The sequence below is a fragment of the Lactuca serriola genome, chromosome 4 (assembly GCF_051521515.1).
Source record: "Lactuca serriola cultivar US96UC23 chromosome 4, Lser_US96UC23_V15, whole genome shotgun sequence".
Lineage (NCBI taxonomy): Eukaryota > Viridiplantae > Streptophyta > Magnoliopsida > Asterales > Asteraceae > Lactuca > Lactuca serriola.
Window position 1 is genome coordinate 48,137,083 of NC_136411.1, and position 8,681 is coordinate 48,145,763.

Consider the following 8,681-nt stretch of genomic DNA (forward strand, 5'->3'; position numbering starts at 1 on the left):
CTATCTTGAATTGATCCACCCATTTTTGTGATATTTTCTTCCATTGCGTCGGGCTTTGCAATTACTGAACTGATAACATCTTGACCTCCATTTTCACTTGATTTTCCTATAGTGAAATCCTCCTTTGGGATGTGATACTCTTGAATGCTTAGCGAATTCTTTAATCAAAGCTTTATTTGTTGTCAGATCCTTCTTTGTCATGGGCCCTTGCGAGTCTAGAAGTTTGTGACTGCACACATTGACTCCATCATAAAATATTGAGATTTCTTGTTGCACATTGAAGTCATGTTAAGGGCAATGTCGTAACAATTTCTTGTAACGTTCACAAGCTCCATATAACGACTCCCCCTCTAATTGTTGAAAATTTTGTATGTTTCTTTTAAGCTTCACCACTTTTGAAGGAAAGGTAGACTGGTTTACGAACTCAGTCTTAAAATCAGCCCATGTCGTAATTTCTCCAAAGGGAAGCAATTTTAACCGTTCGTTAGCTTCACCCTTCAATGTGACCGATAAAATTCGAAGCATCATTCCATCTTTATTTTGGAGCATTAAAATAATGTGAAATCTCCTCCACCTCTTCTATATGCTCCTAAGCGTCCTCGTGCTCCTTCAATTAAAAAGGTAGTTCCTTTAGCATGCCAATAATATGTTGTGGTAGTACGAAGTTTGTAGCGATTGGTATTTTTGGTGGATCAAGACCCCATTTGTTGTCGTTCCTGATATGTTTCTAGTACTCTTCCATTGACATGGTCGTGATGTCCCTCATATTTCCTGCTAAAACAAAACTTGAAAAACACAAGTAAAAGGAACTACAAAGAAAATTAAACGAAAAACTGTAAAGTATTGAACTCATGTCATGAGACGTAAACCTCACGTCATGACAATTGAACAAACAAAAAATACAATTGTTGGGTTATTTAATGTGTTGTGTCAAATTGTCATGTACGTAATTAGTCTTATATTAACGGGTTGGGCCTGTCCATCCGTCATTATGGTTTGCTAGGGTTAGACTATTTAATGTGCATGTATGTATCGTTTAGGGTTAATCAATTGTATTTCCCTAGTTAGCTTTTACATAAAAGTTCATGTTGAACTCTTTTAAAGCTTTGATAATATTAAGCATTTGACACATCTTTGATCATTGTTCTTATTGTTTGATTTACTATACTATTTAGAATCTATCGATCTTAAGTTCATTGTTTCTACAATTGGTATCAGAGCGGGTCTTTGAAGATCTAATTGATTTTTGAAGTAGCAGTTCTTGATTTGATGATTTTCTACACAAGTTATTGAATATTTTTAGTATTTTGGCATTTTGGAATCATGCTTCTTGTTCAAGCATTATTTTAATCCATCTCGTATTTTATTCATACTCACTGTTTGATCTGATCGATTGTTTAATCCAATATTATTCTATTGCTTCACAGATCAATTTGTTTTGATTTGGCCCTTAGATTCAATCCTATACTATTCTTGAGCCCATTATTTTCGATTACTGTTCATCGTTTAGCCCGTATATTGTTGTTTAAATCGCAAGTTCTGAATTCACAAGTCAAAATCCTTTATTTAAATTACGCGTTCAACTTTATGTCGATTAAGCATTCTTATATTCTGATCGATTCCAAATTGAATTCGTGGTTTTCTTTATTTTGATAACAGACCCTTTCAATCGATATAATCTTTTCAATGTGGATTCTAGATTGAGTTCGTGATTTTGCTTGTTTCCTGTTTTCGATTCATACCATAACCGATATTTGATCGATATTGTTATTTCTTGCGCGATCTAATGGTTGAATGACCGATCTATTTCAATCGATTTGTTTGAGAATCCATATTCGTGAATCGTTGATTTTGTGCGATTTGTTGAATTGATTCGGATGGTTTGAGGTCTGAATTAGACAATTTGGATGATTGGAAATAATGTTTTTGATTTGAAAATCAATGAATGTGATATTTTTTTGACGAACATCAAGAACAGATAACGATGGTGATGAATTTGATTGAAAGTAGTGTTTGATCTGGAATTTTTTTTAAATAAAATTAAGTTTGGAAATTAAAATAAAGTCATGATTTTTTTTAGATGAACATTTTAGTTATCATCATACAACGAATGAGAAGGCTAACGAGCAACAAGTTGCGCTGTTATGCCCTTTTGTATGGTAAAACCAATTATTTTGAAGACTACATCCATAGATCTAGGGGATATAAATAGCTATGCATAATCTGTTGTAGTCTACTAAGAAGCTTCACCGCATCCGGCGCAAGGAAACCAAATGTATCAAATGTCAATGGTATGAACGAGTGTTGATTTTCCATGCATGGTTTCTCATGTTTGGTGACCTTGCGTGTAACAGCTTTTAATGCAGTCTGTCCCGTCGTGAAACCCCCGACCCTCAAACTTATGAGAGGGGATACCCGTCCACACATGCGTGTTTCCCTCCAACCCATCCAAAAATTAAAACGTCAGCCGGTCTAAAGGTTGACCTTCCTTCTGTCGGGTCAGTCAAGAAATTTACAGGAGCCTTTTTCTTGGCGGAAACTCCGACACGCTTACATATGTCGACCAAAACATCCCTAACCATATCGTGTCTGTATTTGAATCCCAGGAGTTCTTTGCAATGAACTGCATGCTCACCTCACCGAAAAAGTCCAAACATGTCTTGCGACACACCGGACATATCCCATCGGCTGGGAATATTGGAATCATGAGCCGATATCTGAGGATGGTACGATACTCCACCGGAGACATATGTTGGCCAATCCCCTCTATAGGACAGCTAGAAGAAAATCTTGAGCATGCGGTGAAAGTAAACACTGGAAATCGATTTGTGAAAATCAATTTGGTGTTTGTCATGGTTTTGAATCGGAACCGGATGAGACTTTCACTGGTGCTAAGAAAATAAGAGGTCAACATCAGATCTTGTGGTCGGAATTGGAACACTGAATTTGAAATCGAAATGATGTGATCAATGTGGTTGAGTTCGGAACGGAAACCATATTCTCAATTTGGTTGGAAAAGTCTTTATATTCGGAATTTTGTTGCCAAGACTGATCGCAATTGATGGTTGATTTCGTAATTAAAAAGCAGGTCTCAGAATCGGAACTTACATTGATAGAACCTTCAGTTCAGAACTTGATCTCGGAATCAGAACCAATCTCCGATCTTGGAATTAGATTTTGGAATTGTGACGTTGGAAGGCATGAATCGGAACGAGAGGGTTTCTCGGAATGAAGAAGATGTTGATAATAAGGCAATCGGAATGAATAAATTATGAAGGCGATCGGAACGCAAGTGATTGCAATTATTTTGACTGGAATAAAATTTTCTCACTGCGACGGTTTCGTAATCATAACTATTATCTCAATTTGTAGTTGTTGTTCACGTTTATCCGATCAATTGGGAAAGACAACTTCAAGTTACACTTCTGGTCCCCAGACCTTCAGCACAATGACAATTTTAGCCCAATATTCCGAAATGTTTACAAATTTAAGGGCTGATGAACACAATTGGATTTTTAGTGCACATACTTTTTTGTGAACAGTACATATGAAATTCCAACAAGTCTTGGCGGTTCGGAATGTCGTATTTCGCAATAACGTCAAGTTTTTTTGATTATTTCGGATTTTAAACTTCAATGTTTATTCCATTTGTCGAGGGGGAGCATAGCAATTGTTTATTTAATTCAAGATCATTCTCATAACCATTTGAAGGTTTTATAACCATATTTTTTATTATAAAAAGGAGGAGAATTTGATATGGTCATTCGAAATTGGATTGTAATTTTTCAAATTTGAAGATTTTTTATGAAACTTTGGGTAGCGATACGAAAGTGAGTATATTATTTTTAGGTATTGATGAACTTTCGAACGGGGATCTGGAAGGTTCTACCAATGACCGTGGTGCTTTGATTGACTCTGACTTTTAGTGATTTCTCGATCAAGTGACGTTGCAAAGCTTAAATTTGATTTGTTACATGATATTTTTTGGTGGCTTATATCATTAGTTTATTTGAAGATCATTGTGACTTGGAGGGGAAGTTCTTCAAGATAAGAAGTGATTTTTTTTCTTAGTTCTGAAATGGGTTTTTATTGCGGGTTTGGCTTTCTTGAAAATCTTTGGGATTACATTAGAAAATGAAGTTGAAAAAAATATTACTTCTAAGCCATTAGGGGCTTGAAGGTGATCATTTTACTTTGGTGCTTGGTTTCATATTTCCATATCCTAGAACCCGATTTGAAGACTATTGAAGAATCAAGATTCGTTGATCACTTTGATATTCTTGTTTTCGAAGTTAAAGCCTTGTCAACCATTCCATAATTTGAAGGGTACAATGTAGGGTTCAAAGTATTCCATGGATTATGATAATGGGCCCCTTGATGACGTGTAGGTTACTGGCCCAAGACTTGTTTTGTTTCCTATAAATTGTCATGTAATATTCATTATTAGGGTCAAGAATGAGGCAAGATGTAGCCACCAATCATAATGAGGTTTCTTAGGTAGAATAGATTTATTGCAATCTTTTCTTATAGTCTAATTTCCTCATCTTATTGAATAAAATATTATGTTCATCAATTACATCTTTATGATTGTGTTCATTCTTAAATTCTACATAATCATCATCAAATCGTTCATGTATTATTCTTAACACTTCCCTCCTTCCAGTCATGTGAAGAGAACAGCCACTGTTGATATACCATTCGAAATCGTATTGTTCGTCACACATTACCTGCAAGAATTAGAGAGTTTTAGGAACCCAAACCACCTAGGGTCCTTGTGAGAATTTCTTAACAGGAAAAAATTTATTCATATCAACACAAAAAGAATTTCTTTTCAAAACCTGATTCTTCCCCTTTTCGATTTTGAAAACTTCCACTTTGTGATCGCAAAGATTTATTTGAACAGGAATTGTTTTTCGTTGAATAAACTCTTTGTGTTTCTGAGCCATCTTTTTCATAAAATCCTTTTCCTCCTTTTTCAAATTTGCTTTGTACTCCTTGAGAGAAATCTCTAGTTCCGAAACAACTTTACTTTTGCCCTTAACATCTTTTGATGTGTTGACAGGTTTTGAAAATTATGTATTTGGAGAACAATTAGCTTCTGGCTTTTCAAGTGGTTTTGAAAATTATGATTTTGAAACCTGTGGAGTTGATTTTTAAGGTTTTGAAAAGGATTTTGATTGTGGTTTCGAAATTGGAGAAGAATTTGTATTTTGATTTGAAACTCTTTCTGAATTTACAGAATTTTGACTTGAATTCTTATTTTTCCAAAAACATTTTCTTTCCTTCAGATTCTTCCTATATCTTGCATTCAACTGCATGTTCTTTTCAATTAATTCAGTAGCAGATTTGTGAATGTTAGACTTTGATTTTTCCTTTTGGATTGGCATATTAGCCTGTTCTAAAGAGGTTTCACTTGGAATATCTTTAGTACCACTAGGACTAGCCTTATCATAACAAAAGTTAACACGATTCAGTAGTTCTGTAACATATTTCCTTTTTGTTTTCCGTGAGGTCATTTTGGAAAGACCTTTTGTTTCATCTGCATTGTCAATTGGTCCTGACCAGAAGAATTCGTCGCAACCTTTTGCATTATCACTATCAACCAGGGATGTTAGTTCTGAAGTATGATTTTTGTTCAATCCGTTTTTTCAAAAACTTGGTTCGGAACTGTTTGCACTTTCGGAAAAACTGTTGTTTTTTCATTTAAAACACTTGAACCTTTGTTTCCTATAATTCGAACAAATTCAACTGAATTTTCAGAAATTAAGTTTCTTCGGTTCAACATCATTTTGTGCAAACTCCAAGCAATCTACTTCGTCCTCTACAAAAATCACTCATTTCGCTTTCATCGGATTTAGAAGTATCCTCAGAATCAAGAGTATTTTCTGCATTTAACTTCTTGCATAATAAGTCATACTTCTACAAAGAAGTCAATTTGATTTCTTCCTTATCTTTTCCAATTACAATGTCTTTCAACATATTTTTATGTTCTCTGGACTTAATGTATTCTTTTATTTTCTCAAGTCCAACACGATAAGAATCAGTAACATCATCAGAAGAAACAATGGATTCGCATTTATAACAATCAGCGTCGACTTCATCCTCTTTCAATTCAATAAAGGGCAACAACATTTTGTTCAATCCTTTTCCTATTTCACAATCAAGATGCAATTGAGTAATATTGAAATATAAACGTTTTGGCAGAGTTTATTGCATCCGCTCCTCTCATGCCTCTACTTAAACCTGACAGCAGGATCTGTCCGATTGCAGTAGGCACTATATGGAGACGTTTGGTTTCCAAGGTTGCCATGAAAGGTGTGGGTAAATAAATGGCCAAGTACCTTAATGATTTTCATTTCGGGGTTGGTGTATCTGGCGGTGTTGAGGTTGTGTTACACAGTACCAATATGGTGTTGAGTGAACACCATGCTGATGGGTCTCTTGTAATGCTGACTGTGAATTTTTCGAATGCCTTTAACCTAGTGGATCGATCAGCCTTGCTCCACGAGGTTAAGAAGATGTGCCCTTCCATTTCTTTGTGGGTGAATTTCTTGTACGGGCAAGCAGCGAGACTTTATATCGGAGACCAACATATATGTTCTGCCACTGGGGTGCAACAAGGTGACCGCTTGGGCCCTTTTCTTTTTGCCCTCGTTTTGCACCCGCTTGTGCACAAGACTAGAGATAATTGTAAGCTCCTTCTCCATGCTTGGTATTTAGATGATGGGACTGTCATTGGGGATTCAGAGGAGGTGGCTAGAGTGTTGAACATAATTCAGTTGCATGGTCCAGGTTTGGGTCTTGAGTTGAACATCAAGAAATTAGAGATTTTTTGGCCCTCATGTGATGGTAGGAAGCTTCATGTTGATTTATTTCCAACGGATATAGGGAAACCTTCTTTGGGGGTGAAGCTCCTTGGGGGGGGGGGGGGGTTAGCAGAGACGCAGGGTTTATTAGCGGGTTGGCCATGAAGAGAGCAGTCAATGCTATTGATTTGATGGGCCTTCTTCCACAACTATGTGACCCGCAGAGTGAGGTCCTTTTTCTTCGATCATGTATTGGCATTGCAAAACTTTTCTTTGGTTTAAGGACATGTCAGTCGGTACACATAGAAGAGGCAGCATTATTCTTTGACAAAGGATTGCGCAGGTCTATCAAGGATATGGTGGTATGTGGAGGCCCCTTCTTTGGAGACATTCAGTGGCGCTTGGCTTCCTTACCTATTCGTTTCGGTGGTTTGGGTTTGTACTCGGCCTACGAGGTTTCCTCTTACGCATTTGTAGCCTCGAGGGCCCAATCTTGGGCATTACAAGACCATATCTTACGTGACAGTGGCATATGTGGTATGGACTCGAATTACCTATGTGCTACGACTCGTCTTCACAATACGATTCTGGGATTTGACTGTAGCGGTTTCACTAATAAGGACACCCCCCCTAAATCCCAAAAAGCTTTGGCGTGTGCCCTTTTTAGCAAAATCGTCCAAGATATGGAAGTCGACTTTGACATGACTGTCAGACAGAAAGCAGTCTTGAGTGTCTGCGGGCACCTTATGCTCAGGATTTTCTACTAACTATCCCTATTGATGGTCTTGGCCAGCATATGTCTCTTGTGGAGTACCGAACCATCCTTCGTTACCACCTCATGATTCCCATATTCCCAATTGACGAGATATGCCCAGTTTGTCGCAAGGCATGTTTGGATACCTTTGGGGAACACGCAGTTCATTGTAGAGAGCTCCCTAGTTTCAAGTATGGACACGATGTGGTTCGGGATGTTCTCTTTGATGCTTGTCAGCGTGCTGGTATTTCTGTGAAGAAAGAAGCGCCAGTGAACTTTTTGACGGACCCGCAGGATGGCAGGTCCACACTTAGACCGGCTGACATTTTGGTCTTTGGATGGATAGGAGGGAAGCATGCGCGCATGGATCTTACTGGGGTCTCTCCTCTTGTTGGTTTGGGGAGCGGGGGTTTCACAGCTGGGCATGCCGCTTTGAAAGCCGCTGCGTGCAAAGTGGTAAAGCACGAGAATGCATGTAGAGAAAATCAACATGTGTTTGTTCCTTTTGCATTCGATACATTTGGTTTTCTCGCACCAGAGGCGGTGGAGCTCCTTAATAGAGTCCAACGGGTCATGCATTCTAATGTCATATCTCCTAGATCCACAAATGTTGTTTTCAAAAGAATAGGTTTTGCCATCCAGAAAGGGCTCGCGGTGCAACTCGTTTCCCGTTTGCCTTCAATCGATATGTATTGAACTTTTATTTCTTTAATTATAATATAAACACTGCAATTAAATATAAAATATTTCTTCGTTTCAAAAGTGCACGACTATCTCTCTTAAGATAAATAACATCATCATGTGACTTCGTAAGCTCTAATTCCAAGGCCTCTATTTTTAATCTCCTCTCTTCACTTTTAAATGTTGCTATGTTAAGTTGATCAGTCAGATTAGAATTACTAAGACAGGTTCGTTTTAAACTATCACTGAAATTAGAGACAGTATATTTTAAATTGTCTAGTTTATAAACATAGCGATAAAAACGAATGTTAAGAGATATGGGTATAGAATGTACCTTATTAACTACCTTCTCGCATTCTTTTACTTGCTCTGAAACTGTCTTCGTAGCAAATCAGCTTTCGGAAGCATGATCACCATCAGTAGCATACACTCTTTGTTCC

At 37.3% G+C, this 8,681-nt stretch overlaps 1 long non-coding RNA gene and 1 other non-coding gene across 2 annotated transcripts; one reads left to right on the forward strand and one right to left on the reverse strand.

The window, feature by feature from the left end:
* Window positions 1-280: 280 nt before the first annotated feature.
* LOC145049026 (small nucleolar RNA R71) lies at window positions 281-387 on the forward strand. Its single transcript, XR_013683147.1, has one exon. It is a non-coding gene; the product is annotated as a small nucleolar RNA R71 (small nucleolar RNA).
* A 1,666-nt stretch (window positions 388-2,053) lies between these two features.
* LOC145100107 (uncharacterized) lies at window positions 2,054-3,458 on the reverse strand. Its single transcript, XR_013704822.1, has 2 exons — window positions 3,109-3,458; window positions 2,054-2,891 (listed from the first exon to the last, which is right to left on the reverse strand). It is a non-coding gene; the product is annotated as an uncharacterized LOC145100107 (long non-coding RNA).
* Between the last annotated feature and the right edge of the window lie 5,223 nt (window positions 3,459-8,681).